Genomic DNA, 24,891 nt, shown 5'->3' with positions numbered 1-24,891 from the left:
ATGCTGGTTGTCATTGTGCCTATAAATGGTACTGTACAAGAAGGATCCAGTGCTGAGCGGTGCATGCATTGTAAATGCATGTACTGGGTGTCATTGTGCCTATAAATTGTACTGTACCAGAAGGATCCAGTGCTGTGCGGTGCATGCATGGTAAATGCACATGCTGGGTGTCATTGTGCCTATAAATGGTACTGTACAAGAAGGATACAGTGCTGTGCGGTGCATGCATGGTAAATGCACGTGCTTGGTGTATGTGTGTCTATGAGTGGATCAGTAGATGAAGGATACAGTGCTCAGCAGCGCATGCATGGTAAATGCATGTGCTGGGTGTATGTGTGCCTATGAGTGGCACAGTAGATGAAGGATACAGTGCTGAGCAGTGCATGCATGGTAAATGCATGTGCTGGGTGTATGTGTGCCTATGAGTGGCATAGTAGATGGAGGATACAGTGCTGTGCTGTGCATGCATGGTAAATGCACGTGCTGGGTGTCATTGTGCCGATAAATGGAACAGTACAAGAAGGATACAGTGCTGTGCAGGGCATGCATGGTAAATGCACGTGCTGGGTGTCATTGTGCCTATAAATGGTACTGTACATGAAGGATACAGTGCTGTGCGGTGCATGCATGGTAAATGCACGTGCTTGGTGTATGTGTGTCTCTGATTGGATCAGTAGATGAAGGATACAGTGCTCAGCAGTGCATGCATGGTAAATGCATGTGCTGGGTGTATGTGTGCCTATTAGTGGCACAGTAGATGAAGGATACAGTGCTGAGCAGTGCATGCATGGTAAATGCATGTGCTGGGTGTATGTGTGCCTATGAGTGGCATAGTAGATGGAGGATACAGTGCTGTGCTGTGCATGCATGGTAAATGCACGTGCTGGGTGTCATTGTGCCTATAAATGGAACAGAACAAGAAGGATACAGTGCTGTGCAGGGCATGCATGGTAAATGCAAGTGCTGGGTGTCATTGTGCCTATAAATGGTACTGTACAAGAAGGATCCAGTGCTGTGCGGTGCATGCATGGTAAATGCAAGTGCTGGGTGTATGTGTGTCTATGAGTGGCTCAGTAGATGAAGGATACAGTGCTCAGCAGTGCATGCATGGTAAATACATGTGCTGGGTGTATGTATGCCTATGAGTGACACAGTAGATGAAGGATACAGTGCTGAGCAGTGCATGCATGGTAAATGCATGTGCTGGGTGTATGTGTGCCTATGAGTGGCATAGTAGATGGAGGATACAGTGCTGTGCTGTGCATGCATGGTAAATGCACATGCTGGGCTCATTGTGCCTATAAAGGGTACAGCACAAGAAGGATACAGTGCTGTGCGGTGCATGCATGGTACATGCATGTGCTGGCTGTATGTGTCTCTATGAGTGGCACAGTAGATGGAGGATACAGTGCTGTGCGGTGCATGCATGGTAAATGCACGTGCCGGGTGTCATTGTGCCTATAAATGGTACAGTACAAGAAGGATACAGTGCTGTGCGGTGCATGCATGGTAAATGCATGTGCTGGGAGTATGTGTGTCTATGAGTGGCACAGTAGATGGAGGATACAGTGCTGTGCAGTGCATGCATGGTAAATGCACGTGCTGGGTTTCATTGTGCCTATAAATGGTACAGTACAAGAAGGATACAGTGCTGTGCGGTGCATGCATAATAAATGTATGTGCTGGGTGTATGTGTGTCTATGAGTGGCACAGTAGATGAAGGATACAGTGCTGAGCAGTGCATGCATGGTAAATGCATGTGCTGGGTGTATGTGTGTCTATGAGTGGCACAGTAGATGGAGGAGACAGTGCTGTGCAGTGCATGCATGGTAAATGTATGTGCTGGGTGTATGTGTGTCTAGGAGTGGCACAGTAGATGAAGGATACAGTGCTGTGCAGTGCATGCATGGAAATGTATGTGCTGGGTATATGTGTGTCTATGAGTGGCACAGTAGATGGAGGATACAGTTCTGTGCGGTACATGCATGGTAAATGCATGTGCTGGGTGTATGTGTGTCTATGAGTGGCACAGTAGATGGAGGATACAGTGCTGTGCGGTGCATGCATGGTAAATGCACGTGCTGGGTGTCATTGTGCCTATAAATGGTACTGTACAAGAAGGATCCAGTGCTGTGCGGTGCATGCATGGTAAATGCATGTACTGGGTGTCATTGTGCCTAGAAATGGTACAGTACAAGAAGGATACAGTGCTGTGCGGTGCATGCATGGTAAATGCATGTGCTGGGTGTCATTGTGCCTATAAATGGTACAGTACAAGAAGGATACAGTGCTGTGCGGTGCATGGATGGTAAATGCACGTGCTGGGTGTCTTTGTGCCTATAAATGGTACAGTACAAGAAGGATACAGTGCTGTGCGGTGCATGCATGGTAAATGTATGTGCTGGGTGTATGTGTGTCTATGAGTGGCACAGTAGATGAAGGATACAGTGCTGAGCGGTGCATGCATGGTAAATGCACGTGCTGGGTGTCATTGTGCCTATAAATGGTACAGTACAAGAAGGATACAGTGCTGTGCGGTGCATGCATGGTAAATGCATGTGCTGGGAGTATGTGCGTCTATGAGTGGCACAGTAGATGGAGGATACAGTGCATGCATGGTAAATGCACGTGCTGGGTTTCATTGTGCCTATAAATGGTACAGTACAAGAAGGTTACAGTGCTGTGCCGTGCATGCATGGTAAATGCATGTGCTGGGTGTATGTGTGCCTATGAGTGGCACAGTACATGGAGGATACAGTGCTGTGCGGTGCATGCATGGTAAATGCATGTGCTGGGAGTATGTGTGTCTATGAGTGGCACAGTAGATGGAGGATACAGTGCTGTGCTGTGCATGATTGGTAAATGCACGTGCTGGGTGTCATTGTGCCTATAAATGGTACAGTACAAGAAGGATACAGTGCTGTGCAGGGCATGCATGGTAAATGCACGTGCTGGGTGTCATTGTGCCTATAAATTGTACTGTACAAGAAGGATCCAGTGCTGTGCGGTGCATGCATGGTAAATGCATGTGCTGGGAGTAAGTGTGTCTATGAGTAGCATAGTAGATGGAGGATACAGTGCTGTGCAGTGCATGCATGGTAAATGCACGTGCTGGGTTTCATTGTGCCTATAAATGGTACAGTACAAGAAGGATACAGTGCTGTGCAGGGCATGCATGGTAAAAGCATGTGCTGGGTGTATTTGTGTCTATGAGTGGCACAGTAGATGGAGGATACAGTGCTGTGAATTGCATGCATGGTAAAAGCATGTGCTGGGTGTATTTGTGTCTATGAGTGGCACAGTAGATGGAGGATACAGTGCTGTGCATGCATGGTAAATGCACGTGCTGGGTATCATTGTGCCTATAAATGGTACAGTACAAGAAGGATACAGTGCTGTGCAGGGCATGCATGGTAAATGCACGTGCTGGGTGTCATTGTGCCTATAAATGGTACTGTACAAGAAGGATAAAGTGCTGTGCGGTGCATGCATGGTAAATGCACGTGCTGGGTGTATGTGTGTCTATGAGTGGCTCAGTAGATGAAGGATACAGTGCTCAGCAGTGCATGCATGGTAAATGCATGTGCTGGGTGTATGTGTGCCTATGAGTGGCACAGTAGATGACGGATACAGTGCTGAGCAGTGCATGCATGGTAAATGCATGTGCTGTGTGTATTCTATTCTATTCTAAGGTTTGGTAAAGCGCGACAGCTGCCCCAGCGAAGAGGCGTCCCGGCGCTGAGAAGAGTCACAGAACCTACCAAGTAGGGGGAAAGGGAGAGTGAAGAGCTAACCAGAGGGGAACAGGAGGGTCTTGATGGCTTTTCGGAAAGTAGGAAGGCTATCTAGGGAACGGATGTTAGGGGGCAGAGCATTCCAAAGCTTAGGTCCTAAGACCCTTAAGGAGCGACCTCCGTTGCGGCAAAGCTTTGCGCGGGGAACGTTCAAGAGATGCTGGTTAGAGTAGCGCAGGTCACGACCAGGAACGTAGGGACTGAGGAGATTTTGTAGGAGTGTGGGACTTCCCAGTTTGAAAATTTTGAAGATCATGATGAGGGCTTTGAATTGAATTCTGGAGTCAACGGGCAGCCAGTGAAGTTTGCGGATGGTAGCTCTGGCTGAGCATCTACGGGGAAGGCCGACCAAAGCTCTTGCCGCCGCATTTTGCACGCGTTGGAGTCTAGCAATTTCTGCTTTGTTTGCGCCTAGGAGGAGGACATTCGCGTAGTCCAAGCGAGAAAGGATAGTCGCTTGGACGATCAGCTGGTGGACCTTTGGGTCGAAAAAGCCAAGTATAGAGTTGAGACTTCTCAATAGACCTATACAGGTGGCGGCCACCTTCTTGGTGTGAGTCTGGAAGCTGAGTGAGGCGTCCATCCAGACTCCTAGATTTTTTACAAGGGACTTAGGGAGGGGAATGGAACCAAGGGATGACGGCCACCAGTGCTCATTCCAAAGGCTGGTGTTTTTGCCAAGGAGTGGCACTTCCGTTTTTCCCGCGTTCAGTTGTAGGTAGTTATCCGTCATCCATTGCGCCACTGCTGCCAGGCCATTTCTGAACCTGGAGGCCGCGATGCAGGGGCTTTCCGTGAGGGTGATGACCAACTGGGTGTCGTCGGCATACGACACCAGCGTCAGCTCCCACTCTTTGGCCACCGCAGCAAGAGGCTGCACGTAAAGGTTGAAGAGGGAAGGGCTCAACGCTGAGTCCTGAGGAACTCCCTGTGCTATGGGGTGGGGTTTGGAAAGAAAAGGGGGGGCTGACACCCGGAAGGATCTGTCCTTAAGGAAGGAGCTTAACCAGGTCAGAGCGAGGCCAGAAACTCCGGTCATCTCCAGACGCTTAAGAAGGATGTCATGGGATACCGTGTCAAAGGCTGCGCTGAGGTCGAGAAGAATCAGCGCTGCACTCTGACCGGAATCTAAGATCGTCCGGAGATATTCGGAGGTGGCCAGTAGGGCAGACTCTGTACTGTGGCCTGGTCTGAACCCATTTTGGGATGGGTCCAGGATGCCATTCAGGTCCACATGTTTGGAGAGGACGCCGTTAACGTGGGCCTCTGCAATTTTAGACAGCCAAGGGAGCAAAGATATGGGTCGGAAGGTTTCCGGCTTAGATGGATCCAGGGTGGGTTTTTTGATAATGGGTGACACCCATGCCTGTTTCCAGGCTGGCGGAACAGTAGCGGAGGAGAAAGAGAGGTTGAGTATGTCAGTCATGGGAGGCAGGAAGAAATCAAGCGAGTCCATGAAATGGGTAGGGCTCATAGGGTCCGCAGGGGAGCCTGATTTCACCTTTCTGCACAGTTTGATTAGATCTTCAGGAGAGATGTCAGGGATTTGAGTAAAAGGGGTGTAGTCGGAGGTGGAATTGGTGGGTTTGATAGGGTGGAGGGGGTGCTGAGAGAAAGTTTTGTAAATATTTTGAACTTTCTCTACGAAGTATGTAGCGAGTTGCTCACATTGTTCAGCGGATGCAATATTGGGGGAGGGTGACCTGGTGCTCTGAAGTTCTTGGACTAGTTTGAAGATTATTTTTACAGGGTTTGGACTCGAGTTGATTTTGTCAGCATAGAAAGCTGCACGAGCCGTGCGGATAGCTTTGTGATACGACTTTAGTTTCAATGTATAGTTGGTTTTGTCCTTACAGTCAAAGTCTTTTCTCCAGAGACGCTCTGCTCTTTTACATTCCTTGCGCATGGTTTTGAGGGCATCATTGTACCAGGGGTTGGAGGGTGTGGTACGCCCTTTGGTCAATTTTGCTGGAATGAGAGTGTCAAGTCCACCCGTAATCCAGTCATTTAAGGCGTTATAGGTTGTATTAATGTCTTGATTGGCTCCCCGATGGAATTCCCCTAGGGTGTCGTGGAAGACAGCGGTGGATAGTTTGTGCCATGGTCTTTTAAGGCGGCGGGTAGATTCGATTTTGTGCGGTCGTCCAAAGACTAGGATACTCAGTTTAATGAGGTAGTGGTCCGTCCATCCCATTGGTATGGGCATCTCTGTAGTGGCCTCTTGAATGTTGGTAAAGACCGGGTCCAGAGTATGCCCGGCTAGATGGGTTGGAGCCTGAATAAGGGAATTAAGTTGTAGGGCAGAGAGATCGGTAAGGAGATTTTTAATAGTGGGGTCATTAGATAAGTCAAAATTGAGGTTGAGGTCGCCCAAGATGGTAAAATTAGCAGATTTGGTCACAAGAGCGGTTGTCATCTCGAGGAGGGCATCGATAAACCTGGAAGCAGGGCCAGGTGGGCGGTAGATGTAAAGGCCAGACATTGTGAAGTGTGGGCTAGTTGTAATTTTAAATCGGGCGCATTCACAGTCAGGAAGAACTTCTTTAGTAAATGAGCAAGTGAATTGCTTTTTATAAATTACCGCGATGCCACCGTCTCTCGTATCGCGATTTATAGTTGACATGTGGTAGTCATCTGGGAGCATGAGGTTGGGAATGGCAGACGTGCCATCCCGCAGCCAGGTTTCGCAGAGGAAGAGAATGTCAGGGTTCTCATCCAATATGAGGGAGTTAACCTCAAGATGGTGTTTGGTGAGCGACCTGACATTGAGTTGAAGAATCGTGAGGGGAGAAGTGGTAGGTGAGTATCGTTTTTCTTGAATGCGACTTGGGCTAGCAGCGGTGAAGTGGCAGGAGTTGCATTGGAGTTTTGTGTGGCCAAGAATGCCTGTCACGTCAATACATCTCTGTCCAGGGTTTAAGGCAAGGAGGTGTTCTCGATTGTACCGAAAGGGCACCCGAGGCAGAGTTTGACCAGGGGGACTGGCGAAAGGCGATGTCGTGGCGATGACGGGCGCACACGGGCTTGCCTTAGGCGTGCCTTCGGCGCGCAAACGGCGCGCCCGCTGCGCCCGTCCGCTGCGCGAACGGTACAAGCACATTCTAAATAGGGAGGGTTAATGGCCTGGGGGCGTGGCCTCCGAGTGGGCGTGGCCTCGCGTCTCCCCGGCGGGAAAAGTTTGTTTGGAAGGGTCCGCGACCAGCGTTTAATCGGCTGTGCGGCGCTCTAAAGGACAGAGTCCTGATGTAAATAAACAAGTAAGTGCTATTAAAATCAGCAGAAAGTGACAGTAATAATTTTTAAAAATACTACAGACAGACTCCCGGCTTTCGCCTCAGGAGGGTTCGTGCTTCTAGCAGTGGGCGCAGGGATCGGCGCTTTTAAGCACAGTGAGGGGGGCGTGGCCTCCGAGTGGGCGTGGCCTCGCATCTCCCCGGTGGGAAAAGTTTGTTTGGAAGGGTCCGCGACCAGCGTTTAATCGGCTGTGCGGCGCTCTAAAGGACAGAGTCCTGATGTAAATAAACAAGTAAGTGCTATTAAAATCAGCAGAAAGTGACAGTAATAATTTTTAAAAATACAACAGACAGACTCCCGGCTTCTGCCTCAGGAGGGTTCGTGCTTCTAGCAGTGGGCGCAGAGATCTGCGCTTTTAAGCACAGTGAGGGGGGGCGTGGCCTCCGAGTGGGCGTGGCCTCGCGTCTCCCCGGCGGGAAAAGTTTGTTTGGAAGGGTCCGCGACCAGCGTTTAATCGGCTGTGCGGCGCTCTGAAGGACAGAGTCCTGATGTAAATAAACAAGTAAGTGCTATTAAAATCAGCAGAAAGTGACAGTAATAATGTTTAAAAATACAACAGACAGACTCCCGGCTTCCGCCTCAGGAGGGTTCTTGCTTCTAGCAGTGGGCGCAGGGATCTGCGCTTTTAAGCACAGTGAGGGGGGGGGCGTGGCCTCCGAGTGGGCGTGGCCTCGCAGATCCCCGGCGGGAAAAGTTTGTTTGTAACTGCATGTGCTGGGTGTATGTGTGCCTATGAGTGGCATAGTAGATGGAGGATACAGTGCTGTGCTGTGCATGCATGGTAAATGCACGTGCTGGGTGTCATTGTGCCTATAAATGGAACAGTACAAGAAGGATACAGTGCTGTGCAGGGCATGCATGGTAAATGCACGTGCTGGGTGTCATTGTGCCTATAAATGGAACAGTACAAGAAGGATACAGTGCTGTGCAGGGCATGCATGGTAAATGCAAGTGCTGGGTGTCATTGTGCCTATAAATGGTAATGTGCAAGAAGGATCCAGTGCTGTGCGGTGCATGCATGGTAAATGCAAGTGCTGGGTGTATGTGTGTCTATGAGTGGCTCGGTAGATGAAGGATACAGTGCTCAGCAGTGCATGCATGGTAAATGCATGTGCTGGGTGTATGTGTGCCTATGAGTGGCACAGTAGATGAAGGATACAGTGCTGAGCAGTGCATGCATGGTAAATGCATGTGCTGGGTGTATGTGTGCCTATAAATGGAACAGTACAAGAAGGATACAGTGCTTTGCAGGGCATGCATGGTAAATGCACGTGCTGGGTGTCATTGTGCCTATAAATGGAACAGTACAAGAAGGATACAGTGCTTTGCAGGGCATGCATGGTAAATGCACGTGCTGGGTGTCATTGTGCCTATAAATTTTACTGTACAAGAAGGATCCAGTGCTGTGCGGTGCATGCATGGTAAATGCACGTGCTGGGTGTCATTTTGCCTATAAATGGTACAGTACAAGAAGGATACAGTTCTGTGCAGTGCATGCATGGTAAATGCACGTGCTGGGTGTCATTGTGCCTATAAATGGTACAGTACAAGAAGTATACAGTGCTGTGCGGTACATGCATGGTAAATGCATGTGCTGGGTGTATGTGTGTCTATGAGTGGCACAGTAGATGGAGGATGCAGTGCTGTGCTGTGCATGCATGGTAAATGCACGTGCTTGGTGTCATTGTGCCTATAAATGGTACAGTACAAGAAGGATACAGTGCTGTGCAGGGCATGCATGGTAAATGCATGTGCTGGGTGTCATTGTGCCTATAAATGATACTGTACAAGAAGGATCCAGTGCTGTGCGGTGCATGCATGGTAAATGCACGTGCTGGGTGTCATTGTGCCTATAAATGGTACAGTACGAGAAGGATACAGTGCTGTGCAGTGCATGCATGGTAAATGCACGTGCTGGGTGTCATCGTGCCTGTAAATGGTACAGTACAAGAAGGATACAGTGCTGTGCGGGGCATGCATGGTAAATGTATGTGCTGGGTGTATGTGTGTCTATGAGTGGCACAGTAGATGAAGGATACAGTGCTGAGCAGTGCAAGCATGGTAAATGCAAGTGCTGGGTGTATGTGTGCCTATGAGTAGCACAGTAGATGAAGTATACAGTGCTGAGCAGTGCATGCATGGTAAATGCATGTGCTGGGTGTATGCGTGCCTATGAGTGGCATAGTAGATGGAGGATACAGTGCTGGGTGTCATTGTGCCTATAAATGGTACAGTACAAGAAGGATACAGTGCTGTGCGGTGCATGCATGGTAAATGTATGTGCTGGGTGTATGTGTGTCTATGAGTGGCACAGTAGATGGAGGATACAGTGCTGTGCGGTGCATGCATGGTAAATGCACGTGCTGGGTGTCATTGTGCCTATAAATGGTACAGTACAAGAAGGATACAGTGCTGTGCGGTGCATGCATGGTAAATGTATGTGCTGGGTGTATGTGTGCCTATGAGTAGCACAGTAGATGAAGTATACAGTGCTGAGCAGTGCATGCATGGTAAATGCATGTGCTGGGTGTATGCGTGCCTATGAGTGGCATAGTAGATGGAGGATACAGTGCTGGGTGTCATTGTGCCTATAAATGGTACAGTACAAGAAGGATACAGTGCTGTGCGGTGCATGCATGGTAAATGTATGTGCTGGGTGTATGTGTGTCTATGAGTGGCACAGTAGATGGAGGATACAGTGCTGTGCGGTGCATGCATGGTAAATGTATGTGCTGGGTGTATGTGTGTCTATGAGTGGCACAGTAGATGGAGGATACAGTGCTGTGCGGTGCATGCATGGTAAATGTATGTGCTGGGTGTATGTGTGTCTATGAGTGGCACAGTAGATGAAGGATACAGTGCTGTGCGGTGCATGCATGGTAAATGTATGTGCTGGGTGTATGTGTGTCTATGAGTGGCACAGTAGATGGAGGATACAGTGCTGTGCGGTGCATGCATGGTAAATGTATGTGCTGGGTGTATGTGTGTCTATGAGTGGCATAGTAGATGGAGGATCCAGTGCTGTGCGGTGCATGCATGGTAAATGCACGTGCTGGGTGTCATTGTGCCTATAAATGGTACAGTACAAGAAGGATACAGTGCTGTGTGGTGCATGCATGGTAAATGCACGTGCTGGGTGTATGTGTGTCTATGAGTGGCACAGTAGATGGAGGATACAGTGCTTTGCGGTGCATGCATGGTAAATGCAAGTGCTGGGTGTATTTGTGTCTATGAGTGGCACAATAGATGGAGGATACAGTGCTGTGCGGTGCATGCATGGTAAATGTATGTGCGGGGTGTATGTGTGTCTATGAGTGGCACAGTAGATGGAGGATACAGTGCTTTGCGGTGCATGCATGGTAAATGCAAGTGCTGGGTGTATTTGTGTCTATGAGTGGCACAATAGATGGAGGATACAGTGCTGTGCGGTGCATGCATGGTAAATGTATGTGCGGGGTGTATGTGTGTCTATGAGTGGCACAGTAGATGGAGGATACAGTGCTGTGCGGTGCATGCATGGTAAATGTATGTGCTGGGTGTATGTGTGTCTAGGAGTGGCACAGTAGATGGAGGATACAGTGCTGTGCGGTGCATGCATGGTAAATGTATGTGCGGGGTGTATGTGTGTCTATGAGTGGCACAGTAGATGGAGGATACAGTGCTGTGCGGTGCATGCATGGTAAATGTATGTGCGGGGTGTATGTGTGTCTATGAGTGGCACAGTAGATGGAGGATACAGTGCTGTGCGGTGCATGCATGGTAAATGTTTCTGCTGGGTCTCATTGTGCCTATAAATGGTACTGTACATGAAGGATCCAGTGTTGTGCGGTGCATGCATGGTAAATGCACGTGCTGGGTGTATGTGTGTCTCTGAGTGGATCAGTAGATGAAGGATACAGTGCTCAGCAGTGCATGCATGGTAAATGCATGTGCTGGGTGTATGTGTGCCTATGAGTGGCACAGTAGATGGAGGATACAGTGCTGTGCGGTGCATGCATGGTAAATGTTTCTGCTGGGTCTCATTGTGCCTATAAATGGTACAGTACAAGGAGGATACAGTGCTGTGCAGTATACCTACCCTGGGTGAATGTGCACCTGTGAGTGCTACAATACATAGAGGGCCATAAGCTCCATTTTGGGTCAGGCCTGCGCGGTGGAACATGAGAACAGGGAGTAGAGGAATACCCAGTAGATAGATTTGGTGACTGCTGAACACATGTAAGCTGAGTGAGATCTATACCTAAATTTCAACCAAACCCAATGTTCCTTCTGGTGTTCTCCCATATTGTTTGCCATATTTTCTTCCATCCAATCCTCCTCCATTTTCTGCTCCAACCCTGCCTTGAACATGAATGCAAGGTTAATCCAGTGCTCAGAAGGATGAAAGGCTGAGTGGACCCACCTGGATTTGAACTCATGACAATGAGGTCAAACACAGACCCCTAGAGTGGGTGCATTAGTCCACTTAGCCATGAGAACCACTTAAGAACCTAAATGCCTGGCTGGAACATAAATGCAAGTTTGATCCAGTGATGACAACAAGTGTAGAGAATCCAGGAGGTGCCGCGGGGGACGCTATCCTGCTCGGCCCAGGTATCACACACACCCAGGGGCCCCTGGGGCTTCCCCTGCGGGAGATGGAGGTGGAAGGCAGTCCAGAGGGAGCATGTGTGCTCTGGATGCGGATAGTCCCGTCTACAGAGTGGTTTCCAGTGCTGCTCTGCAGTGGGCGGGCCCCTTCTGTTGTCACAGACTCTGCATTGGCCATGCCAGGTCGGAGGCAGAGCCTCCAACTGCTTCAGCCAATGGCTGCCCTGAGCTATGCCAGGGATTAGCATTGGGGCAGTTTGGATTGCATCATAAGGTGACCGGTGCAGTTTTAAGTGTGAAAGAGGGTAAAACAGTTTTCCGACCAAGAGCCCTTTTTTGTTACAGTTTTTATTTAGCGGAACTTGACCCGAAGGCTTTGGAGCACTTTACATGAGCACTAGTTATATTAAACAAGGACCCATTCATTTTTGGTAGACAAGGGTAGATTAAATGATTTGTCCAGAATGTTGGCCCCTGGGGGAAGTGACAGTCAAAGCCTAGTATTCCCCGGGTGCTTCGTGCATGAAAGGCATAGGGCAGGATAGGATAAGGGAAGGGATGGGTATTTAGGATAGTATAAAGGAGTCAGAAAGGGCGTGTCCAGCCTTTTCCTGACTCCAAAGCACCACCTAACCACCGTATAGGTCCACATCCTGTGATTCTGGGCAAATCACTTAATCTCCCCATGCCTGATTGTGTAATGTAAATACGGTGCTCATTTAAAGCGTTCCAATACCTTTGGGTCGAGTTCGTGCTATATAAAATATGCAAAAATAGGGTATGGGGTAGTGTTGTGTGCATGCTATACAGCGTCTGCCAATATAGGGGAGGTTGCAGAGCGTAGGTGGTATTTTGGGGGGTGGTGAGTCACATGCAGGCGTATCCACCCCTTGGTGGGGAGGGAGGAAGCACAGGTGACAGAATACGATGAGCGGGATGCGCTAATCAGGGCAAAGGGTTTAATTGGAAGATGTTTGGTAGGCAAGTGAAGGAGTGACAGGGTATGTGGAAGAAGCTCAGTGAGTGGAAGGGGGAAGAATGAAGCAAGGCATGAGGGCTTTGGGATGACAATTGGTGTGAGGTGTGAATGGTGTGGGGAGGAATGTGACTGTCGTATTTAGGAAGTTTTAGGTTATTGTTAAATGTGAATAAAGTTGAATAACTGCGTGCAACCCGGCCCAAACAAATGACATTTTTACACTAAGTTACTGACATGGAGTTTATTGCACAATCACAGGATGTTAGCCGATGCAGACAGGGGTGGCCTTAGGCATGTGCAAGCTGTGCACCTGCACAGGGCCTCCAAACCTCAGGGGCCACCACGCCAATATATATCCTTGATATAATAATCCTCTGAGGATGGATACATATTTGCGTGGCGCCCCCTGGCAGGGATTTGGCGGCCTCCGGCTCTGTTCCACTTCCAAACACCCTGACCCCCTCTCTTCACTGGCCTCAGCGATCCGCCCGACCCGGACCCCCTCTTCCGGGGCCCTCTACCTACACTCTGCCCAGGGCCGCCATGAGCCTAGAGCCGCCCCTGATGCAGAGATTTGAACCTGGCTCCGCAGTTTCAAAGTCGGCAGCTCTGGTTGTTACACCACATCCTCTCCCTAACCTGAATGGGGACTGGGTGCACTAGATGTGCATGCTGTGTCTCTCTCTCTGCACAATCCCTCTCCCAGCTATTGATCACACTTCTTCACTCCTGTCCCAGCTGCAGCTCCTCTCTGCCATGCACGTCCATCTGAGGAGCTTTATGAAGCTCACCACTGTCTCTGTTTAGCACCTACCACATGCATCTGACCCAAAGCACCCTTGGAGCGCTTCATGAGGTGACCGGTGCTGCATCGAGGAAACAAAGTCCTTTCTCACCACAGGGATACTGGAGGGGGGTGTCTCCCAACACCTGCCTGTGGTCCAGTATCCCACACATACTGGCCAACATTTTAGAAAACGGAACAGGGTGATTCTAAAAACTAAAATAAATTGGGAGAATTTATATTTTCCCCATTTACTTTTGTTCAAGGAGAGGCAGTTTCAAGCAGGAGACAGCCAAAATAAAGTCGTTTTAGTCTTCAAAAAACAGGAATCTCCCGTATGAGTTGGGTCTATTGTTATGTATGCTCACAGTATCTCGGGGAGCCACTAACACTCTCCCGCGGGGCCCCGGGGCCCACCCCGCCCCCCGCAGAAGCCAGACGCAGGAGAGCAGCAGGAGGCAGTGCAGGAGGTTCAGTTCAGTGAGGCTGGGGCAGCGTCACTGCAGCTACGCCTTCGGGAGTGGGCTGTCTCCTGCAGTCAGCACGGGCCCCACTCTGGATGCAGCAGAGTCCTGATGCCAACTACTAGGCAGGTTTCAGAGCAAAGTATGTTGGTTGTCTATTTTCTTAGTTACTAGCAGCCCGTCCCGACGTTGCCCGGGTGTGAATTGCTGCCGGCCAGTAGTATATTGTTTTGTAGCATTTCGTTTTGATAGCATTTCTTATCTGTGACAGGCCTACGAAACGTTCCGATTCACAGTGCATTGCTGATGCACTTAACAGTGCGCGTTCAGTAGTGTGTGAACTTGAGTTTCCCTACTTTATTTTTCCTTGCAATATTATATAGCACGAACTCGACAACATGGCATGAGCACAATTTACATTACAGAAGAACACATTAATTTGTGGTAGGCACGGGGAGACAACGCAATTTGCCTGGAATCACAGGATGTTGAGCTGATGCCGAGATTCGAACGTAGCTCCCCAGCTCTTAAGTTCGCAATTCTAGAACTTGTGGCGGGAGGTGTGTCTAAAAGTGTATGTCGGTGCTGGCCATCAATGAGAGAGACCTGTGCATTTTTCAAATGGGTGGTGAAAAAGTATGAGTATGTTGCTGGAGATGTGGGCCGCCGTGCCACCAATGTACTTACCGGGGGAGGGTAAACGCCCATTATTCCGCAACTTTCTTTCCGCATACTATCACTTTGCACACTTTCGTTACGAAAGTACCATGACTCTGCAATGCCATTATAACGCATGGCATTACATTTTATATGCTTTTACCACGCATACATTTACAACGAAATTCGTTGTAAATGCATGAATGGTAAAAGCAGGTTTTTTTATGTTTGTATAAGGTAAATATGGGTATAGGGGTATATGTTTTGGGGTACTGCGGTATATGTTTTGGGGTGTTTGGGTATTTTAAGGGTTCAGGGCTAGGTTTGGGTATTGGGGTACAGGGTTATTTTAGGGTTCAGGGCTAGGTTTGTGTTTTGGGGTACAGGGGTATTTTTATGGTTCAGGGCTAGGTTTGGGTTTTGGGGTACAGGGGTATTTTTAGGGTTTAGGGATAGGTTTGTGTAGGAAGGTGGCTACCTGACTATGGTTACCCCAGATTTTTTGCCTTGTGTTTAGCTGGTTTTCGACTTAGTTGGCCTGGTTCCCTGCTAATCAGGGCCCCAGGCTATCTGCTCTCTCTGTAAAATGGATTCCATGTACCCTAGGTGCATAACTAGATTGGCTTGGGTCACCTTATCAGCCCCTGTACAGAGCACTATAGGTGCCCAGGGCATAGGTGCATCCAAGGCCTACCAGGGGCTGCAGCATATCTTTTGCCACCCCTGGCTGGCTATCTAAAATTGACACAACTGGCTGATCACTCAGCTGGGGCAAGGTGGTGTAATCACCCCTTGCTTAGATATAGTATGCCTATATCTAAACCTATCTGGACACATATAAACCTGTGAGCCACTCCTATGGCAGGCCTTAACAATCCTGAAGGCAGAGTGCGTGGTTTAATGTGAGATGGTGCTCTAGCATGAGCTGAGCCTGTCTGCAGCTGTCGGGACCAATTCCCTTAGCTGTTCCGGGATAATGCCAAACCATATACTATTAAGTGCATTATAATCCTCGCGGTTATATGTCAACTTTGGTTTGGCTTTATCAAAACATGTCGTGTAAGGTGTCATACGATTTGGAATACTACCCCCTCGCCAGTCCTGGCGACGGGGGTAGCATTCCACCCCTCTAGAGGGGACGACATGTTACTTTTGCTAAAACGCGGTTGATTTTTAAAAGAGCCTCAGATCCACAAAATGGATGCTTCTGCCACAGACACATGTCTGACCTCCTGCTGCTGACCGAAACTCAGCAGAGGAGGCCTGGACAAAGGATTTCCTGCCACAGGGAGGTGTGACACCACCCCAGACAGGAGATAGTGGATTGTAGCAGGGAGGTTTGAAAGAAACCAGACACTGCCTGGGGAGCACAAGGCTGCCCCTTGCAGGATCCGGCCAAACCGGTTCTGGGGCCTCCCAGCCCCTGTCCCAGCGCGGCCAGGATCAAAGGAGAGGGGTGTAACCACCCCCTTCCTGGGTCCCACCCATAGGAGGGGACCTAGCAGGATGTCCAACCCCCTAGATTCGAATAAGAGGGGGAGCAGTCCCAATGGAACTCAGATCATCCTGAAGAAACATAAGAAACGAATTCTGGACCCTTCGACTTTCTACACGACGTGAGAAGACTGAAGAATCTCCCTTGTGGTCAAGGAGTGACCACCCTGTGCAAACAGGCAACATCCAGCCCTCGACCCTTGCTTTGTTGCAGTTCCCGCCGGAACTCGAGCGACAGAGATCGACGAGATCAAGCTTGCCTGCCTTCTACCTGCCCGATCCACAGTCCCTGCAGAGCTGAGACCAGTGGAGGCGACCGGAAGCGTGGGGCACGCCATCTTGAAAAGGCCACGAGACGCTGACCGTGCAGCCCACGAGTGATCCTCGAAGCTGTGCACCGGGGTTTGAGAAGCCCCATCCCCGAGCTCCACTTGCACCAAAGCTCACCCCTCCACACTCGACGAGTGCTGCGTGGGGCCCTTCTGCTTGTGTGGGCTCGACGCGTTGGCCCGGTCACTTGCCAGCTGGCTTGTGGCCCCTGTGCCGACGAAACTTGAAATACGACTCGCTTTTCTGGTTGCTCCAGATCTGCACCAGCTCCTGTGAAAAGGAGCCCCCACTCTGACCCTCCTGGTTCGAGTGATAAGCAATCTCCCGGTTCCGCGTGGATTGCTTTTGCCAAGTGCTGTTTGCTGCAATCTTGAAGCCGACGGTGCTGACGGCGAGAGCCTACGTGGGACAGATCGTGACCCGCTCCTGGACGTCGCAGATGCCCCAGAGCCCACGTGACAGCGGAGAGAAGCCTATCGACAACCACCTGACTGCGCCCGACATTGCCTGGTTCCGTCCTGGTTCCACCCTGGTCACTGCTGAGTGACCCAGACTCTGTCCCCTCTGCTTTCAGGTACTTTTCTACTTCGATCCACCCTTGGATCGCACCGGACACTTCTGCTTCACAGCGCCTGCAGCTGCAACAGCTTCAAGCACCAAGAACCTGCGTGACAGAACCCGACGCCACTTCGACCCTGTGCACCCACGGCCTGTGGGTGAGGTAACTTTGCAACGCCGGTGTTCTTACACTGGTACACACCTCTAGGGTCTGTGTCTAAAGTTTTGTGTTCCTAGGTTCAGCGGAAGTATCTTTTAATTCACTTTAACTGACTTTTACGCACCATTGACAGTGCATTGGTGCGCGCCGCACTTTCCGTGCTGCACCCGTCTCCTGTGGGCTACTCCCGACTTCATCATTGCTAGTCCTGACTGCTCCCAGCGAATCTCTAGGCCCTAGGCCTAACCATTGTTCGATAAGTGTTACTTATACCACTTTTTTAGTATATGGTCTGAGTGGCCACCCGCCCTCATCCATAATTGTGCAACTTTATATGTCTAACAGTGCTTTTGATTTAAACGCTTGTGCCCCTTTCCTCATAAAGAGTACTGGGGAGTAATTTAGAAATAAATACATATATTTTTACAATATATACTTGTGTGGTGTCCTTTCATTTGATTACAGGATTGTATGTGGTAAAACAGCTCGCTTAACACGACCTCTTAAGTTAAGCCTTTAAGGCTGCTTAGTCCATGCTGGAGGTTATAGTATCTCCGTGCGCTCACAAAGTTTTTTACATTCAATTAGTTCAAGCGCGTTTCCTTGTCGCACTCTGCCAAGAAGTGCCTTAAGTTGAGAGAACAAAATGTGATGTAGAAATCACTGCCAGGCGCGCAATTTTACATGAAACCGAGCGGTTTCTTCCAAGGCTTCAAATCAAACTTCCATGACAAATTTATTTGAATGCTTCATAAAGAATTTATTTCATTCCAATTGCAAAAAAATTTTTCAATTTAATTATTCATATGTTGTGTTCCACATACATCCTCGCATTACTTGATGTTTGCCCAATGCATTTCGGGTTAACGGGTGGTAACCCTTCATCAGGGGCCTATAAATGAAAAACATACAAGACCATCACTGTCAGGAAAACAGAGCCATTGGGTCATCACGACCAATCATATAACACATAGTATAACACAGTACCTATGACTCATTCCAACATGATTAAACATGAACACTGTTATTATACCAAAGGCGCGCAACATAACATAACGTACTTCATAGGACACAGTAGGTGAAGACAAAACAGATTGCAAGGAGAATAGTCTCGTAAAGAAATTAACGTTTAAAGTACTGGGAGCCAGGAGGGAAAATTACAAGCTTGGCGGAGAGACGGACTGTGGGCAGAGTGAGAAAGCTTACCGCAAACAACGCGAGTGGTCGTCTCGAAGTTCCGAGCGCGGAACGGGTCCGATAAGGAAAGGACCAATGGACAGGGGTTTTATAGGGATATCAGGAGGTCACGTGGTCTCGTTGCAAACAGATACGGCGGGAAACGAACATTGAAGTAACTCGGGAGGGAATGTTACAAATGTGTAAATAATGTGGTGCACCACAAAGGATGTAAAACCTGAACGGTAAAGAATCGAATTCAATGAAAAATTCGAATTCAATAAATAGCGGCGAACCGCCATATTCAAGCGCGCGGCAATACCTCGCGGTGTTCGAAAGGGTGATAGGTCGATGGGGGTCACGTGATCGGAATACGAGAGAAAGTAAACAAAAGATCGATGCGGAGATGCAGTGTACGGTCAGCACACTGAATCATAAACAAATAAGGATTGGGTGAAATATATAATGTGCAGTAAAAGAACAGATAAAAAAAATAAATGAAAAAAATAGAAAGTGCATCTTTCCCAAAATATATATGTAAACCTGAAACCACTGATAAATACGACAAATACAAAAAATAATAACAAGATGCAAAAAACAGTGTTCCCTTAGTCTGAAGTACATTAGCAAATCATAAACATTAATTGCAACTTGTAAACATAGGAGTAACCTATTTAAGAGTCAGGTGTTGTCCACAGAGGAGTGAAGGACCACTCCTCAGACCGATAGGAGTGTGTACAGTTACAGGAAACATGTAAATTCAATTCGGTCATTGATCCCTGCTGGTTGGAGGGAATTCAATTTCTTGATCCAGTAAAATTCTGCTTGAAGTCGTTGTTTCGTTGGATCCATGTCTGAACGTTGCGGGAGTACCTCTAGTATGGTGAATTTTAATTGGGTGATTTGATGGTTATTTTCCAGCCAATGTATTGCTACTGCTGATTTCATGTTTTTAGTCCTGATATTGCTTTTGTGCTCTGATATTCTTGTCTTGATCTTCCTTTCTGTCTGTCCCACATAAATTTTGCCACATGGGCATTTAATGGCATAGATTACATTTTTGGTATCACAAGTTCCAGTATATTTTAAATCAATTTTGTGACCTTTAGTTGGGTGCATGAAAGTATTGCCAGGTATGATGTTGTTACAGTGTATGCAATTGTGGCATTTGAGCATGCCTTTCGATGACATATTCAATGTTTTTTTAGGACTCAGTGTCTCTTTGAGATTTCTAGATCTTTTAAAAGCAAATGTAAGCTGTTCGCTATAGAGGTTTGTTAGGTCAGGTTCCATTCTGATCAAGTTCCAGTGGCGGTTGATTATTCTCTTGATTTGAGTTGATGTGGTTGAGTGTTTTAAGACACATACTGTTTTGTTTTCTTTTGTAGGAAGGGATGGTGTTAACAATTGATCTCTTGTGAGGTTAGTTACTTTTTTGATGGATACCTCTAGGACATCTTTGGGATATCCACGTTTCTGATATTGCTGAACTTGGTCATTCAAAGTTTCTTCCAATTTCTGAGGATCCGAGGTGATTCTTTTGAGGCGTATGAATTGAGACGTGGGTAAATGTTTTTTGAGATTTTCTGGGTGAAAGCTTTGGTACAGCAAGCTGGAATTGCGATCAGTGGGTTTTTTGTACACTTGAGTATGCAGTTTTTGGTTGCTGATGGTTATCTGTACATCCAGAAAAGAAATGGTTTCTTTGTGAACACAATGTGTGAACTTGATTCTTGGGTTCAATTGATTGATTTCCATGATGTTGGTCAAGAGTTGCTCTTTGTCACCTTTCCAAATTAAAAATAGATCATCTATGTATCTCTTGAATATTACTAAATGATCAGTCCAATTGGTGTTGTTTAATATGTTCTCATGTTCGAATTTGGACATATACAGGTTAGCATACGAGGGAGCCCCCCCAAAACCCATTGAGGTTCCGTTACATTGATTATAAAACTTATCGTCCCATTCGAAGTAGCTGTGGTAAAGGGCAAAGTGCATGAGTTCAGTGAGGAAGATTTTATTAGCTTCACATTGATCATCTCTCAAAAGGTTCCATTCAAACGCTTCCAGTCCTTCATTGTGCGGTATAGAAGTGTACAATGACACAACGTCGATGGTACTGAGCCAATATTCAGTATTAGGTTCCAATTCAATAGTTCTGAGTAAGTTCAGGAAAGCCGTGGTATCCTTGATATAAGTTTGCCCACCTTGTACAATCGGTTGTAGAAAACAATCCAGGTATTTGCCAATACTATCGGATATGGACCCGCACGCAGACACGATGGGTCTGAAGGGTGGCTTTCTCAAGTCTTTGTGTATTTTTGGTAACATATAAAGCTTTGGCCTCCTAGGGTATTTGGTTACCAAAAATTTATGTGTTCTTTCGTCAATCCATTTTTGTTCTAGAGCATGATCCAAGATTACTGTGAGGACTTTCTGGTATTCATCGGTAGGATCCTTATCCAAAGGAATGTAAGTATTCGCATCATTTACATGTGAGTTAACACTAGATTTATAAAAGCTGGTGTCCATGACAATCAGGGCTCCCCCTTTATCTGCTTTTTGGAAAGTAATTTCAGTGTCTTTAGACAACTGTATGATGGTGCTCAGTTCATTTTTAGACAAGTTATTCTTAGTGGTTTTGTTGTAATTGATTTTTTGAATATCAGCCAAAATCATTCTTTCTACAGTCTCAAGGGTTTTATGAGAATATGGTGCACAAAATGTGCTCTTGGGTTTGAAGACTGTGATCTCCGAGGTATTAGAAGTTGGCACGTCTTTAAAGAAATATTTGAGTTTAAGGTTTCTGAAGAACTTAAAGAGTGCTATCTCAGTTTCCGCCAAGTTGGTTTTGTATGTGGGCACAAAAGTAATTCCTTTGTTCAAAACAGCCATCTGGGCTGGTGTCAACGGTTTTGATGAGATATTGATGACTAAGTCGGTTTGTTTGACTTCTGACTCCTGGTTCGTTTGGCTATTTCTTCGGGAGTTTCTTCTACCCCTCCTGATGCGATTAAAGGTGGTGCGTTGGCGGCCGGACTGATGTCTAAAAAAGGCTGCTTGCTAGTGGAAGTGCTAGGTTGTTGGGTCTTCTCAAGAGATTGTCTTGTCTGTTGAATTTTCTCAATGGGTTGTCTTGTCTGTGAAATATCAGATTCAGATACTAAGCTTTCTTGTGATGAGTTCGTCGAGGGTTTGGTTTTTGGTTGCTGCCATTTCTTTTGATTATAAATTTCTGCCCAGGTGTACACTTCGTCATATTTATAATCAATTGTGTCTCTCTTGTATTTCCTTACTTTCCGATCATTTACTTCCTTCGCATATTTGTCAAGTCTTTTATTCACGTCCTCAAGCATTGTTTGTAAGTCTGGAAGTTTTTCAAGCTCCTTCTTCATGTTATTGAGATCTGCTTCAATTTCTGATAAGACTTTGGAAAGTTCTTGTATAATTAATAGAATTAAATCCAACGAGCATTTGTTCAGGATTTGGTACCACCTTTCAACAAAATTTTTACTGTTCTTACACAACATCGGTTTTAGAGCGATTCTCAACCCTCTGGGGATTCTCTTATTTTTATGATAATGTATTAGTGTAGTTGCATGTAGTCTTTGGTTAATTTCTTTTTTGCTCAGAAATTCAAATTGCCGAATGAGTTGCGCTGTGGTAGAGATGTTTGGACTGAAAGTTCTGGTCTCTTGTATGAGTCCATATATTTCTGTTGCAGCTTCAGGAGTGAAGGCTAGTAACTCCGCTTGATTGGTAGTTAACTGGGCAATTTCTTCAAACTGCATTTTCCAAATAGTTTTCGGTGCACTGGGAGATGAGGTAGGCTAGGGTTTTTCAAGAGGTTATAGTATCTCCGTGCGCTCACAAAGTTTTTTACATTCAATTAGTTCAAGCGCGTTTCCTTGTCGCACTCTGCCAAGAAGTGCCTTAAGTTGAGAGAACAAAATGTGATGTAGAAATCACTGCCAGGCGCGCAATTTTACATGAAACCGAGCGGTTTCTTCCAAGGCTTCAAATCAAACTTCCATGACAAATTTATTTGAATGCTTCATAAAGAATTTATTTCATTCCAATTGCAAAAAAATTTTTCAATTTAATTATTCATATGTTGTGTTCCACATACATCCTCGCATTACTTGATGTTTGCCCAATGCATTTCGGGTTAACGGGTGGTAACCCTTCATCAGGGGCCTATAAATGAAAAACATACAAGACCATCACTGTCAGGAAAACAGAGCCATTGGGTCATCACGACCAATCATATAACACATAGTATAACACAGTACCTATGACTCATTCCAACATGATTAAACATGAACACTGTTATTATACCAAAGGCGCGCAACATAACATAACGTACTTCATAGGACACAGTAGGTGAAGACAAAACAGATTGCAAGGAGAATAGTCTCGTAAAGAAATTAACGTTTAAAGTACTGGGAGCCAGGAGGGAAAATTACAAGCTTGGCGGAGAGACGGACTGTGGGCAGAGTGAGAAAGCTTACCGCAAACAACGCGAGTGGTCGTCTCGAAGTTCCGAGCGCGGAACGGGTCCGATAAGGAAAGGACCAATGGACAGGGGTTTTATAGGGATATCAGGAGGTCACGTGGTCTCGTTGCAAACAGATACGGCGGGAAACGAACATTGAAGTAACTCGGGAGGGAATGTTACAAATGTGTAAATAATGTGGTGCACCACAAAGGATGTAAAACCTGAACGGTAAAGAATCGAATTCAATGAAAAATTCGAATTCAATAAATAGCGGCGAACCGCCATATTCAAGCGCGCGGCAATACCTCGCGGTGTTCGAAAGGGTGATAGGTCGATGGGGGTCACGTGATCGGAATACGAGAGAAAGTAAACAAAAGATCGATGCGGAGATGCAGTGTACGGTCAGCACACTGAATCATAAACAAATAAGGATTGGGTGAAATATATAATGTGCAGTAAAAGAACAGATAAAAAAAATAAATGAAAAAAATAGAAAGTGCATCTTTCCCAAAATATATATGTAAACCTGAAACCACTGATAAATACGACAAATACAAAAAATAATAACAAGATGCAAAAAACAGTGTTCCCTTAGTCTGAAGTACATTAGCAAATCATAAACATTAATTGCAACTTGTAAACATAGGAGTAACCTATTTAAGAGTCAGGTGTTGTCCACAGAGGAGTGAAGGACCACTCCTCAGACCGATAGGAGTGTGTACAGTTACAGGAAACATGTAAATTCAATTCGGTCATTGATCCCTGCTGGTTGGAGGGAATTCAATTTCTTGATCCAGTAAAATTCTGCTTGAAGTCGTTGTTTCGTTGGATCCATGTCTGAACGTTGCGGGAGTACCTCTAGTATGGTGAATTTTAATTGGGTGATTTGATGGTTATTTTCCAGCCAATGTATTGCTACTGCTGATTTCATGTTTTTAGTCCTGATATTGCTTTTGTGCTCTGATATTCTTGTCTTGATCTTCCTTTCTGTCTGTCCCACATAAATTTTGCCACATGGGCATTTAATGGCATAGATTACATTTTTGGTATCACAAGTTCCAGTATATTTTAAATCAATTTTGTGACCTTTAGTTGGGTGCATGAAAGTATTGCCAGGTATGATGTTGTTACAGTGTATGCAATTGTGGCATTTGAGCATGCCTTTCGATGACATATTCAATGTTTTTTTAGGACTCAGTGTCTCTTTGAGATTTCTAGATCTTTTAAAAGCAAATGTAAGCTGTTCGCTATAGAGGTTTGTTAGGTCAGGTTCCATTCTGATCAAGTTCCAGTGGCGGTTGATTATTCTCTTGATTTGAGTTGATGTGGTTGAGTGTTTTAAGACACATACTGTTTTGTTTTCTTTTGTAGGAAGGGATGGTGTTAACAATTGATCTCTTGTGAGGTTAGTTACTTTTTTGATGGATACCTCTAGGACATCTTTGGGATATCCACGTTTCTGATATTGCTGAACTTGGTCATTCAAAGTTTCTTCCAATTTCTGAGGATCCGAGGTGATTCTTTTGAGGCGTATGAATTGAGACGTGGGTAAATGTTTTTTGAGATTTTCTGGGTGAAAGCTTTGGTACAGCAAGCTGGAATTGCGATCAGTGGGTTTTTTGTACACTTGAGTATGCAGTTTTTGGTTGCTGATGGTTATCTGTACATCCAGAAAAGAAATGGTTTCTTTGTGAACACAATGTGTGAACTTGATTCTTGGGTTCAATTGATTGATTTCCATGATGTTGGTCAAGAGTTGCTCTTTGTCACCTTTCCAAATTAAAAATAGATCATCTATGTATCTCTTGAATATTACTAAATGATCAGTCCAATTGGTGTTAGTCCATGCTACCACTAGGATAGCTTGTCTAACAAGGTTGACTTACAACCTGACATCTTTGGGGTTTGTTTGGACTGATACCAAGTGGTTCCAGAATTGGAAACACTACATATCAGGCCAACTTCTCACAGTTTGGGTTTTGGGGTACAGGGGTATTTTAGGGTTCAGGGCTAAGTTTAGGTTTTGGGGTACAGGGGTATTTTTAGGGTTCAGCTGTAGGTTTGGGTTTTGGGGTACAGGGGTATTTTTATGGTTCAGGGCTAGGTTTGG

The sequence above is a fragment of the Lissotriton vulgaris genome, chromosome 5 (genome assembly GCF_964263255.1).
Source record: "Lissotriton vulgaris chromosome 5, aLisVul1.2, whole genome shotgun sequence".
NCBI lineage: Eukaryota > Metazoa > Chordata > Amphibia > Caudata > Salamandridae > Lissotriton > Lissotriton vulgaris.
This window is presented reverse-complemented; position numbering follows the sequence as displayed.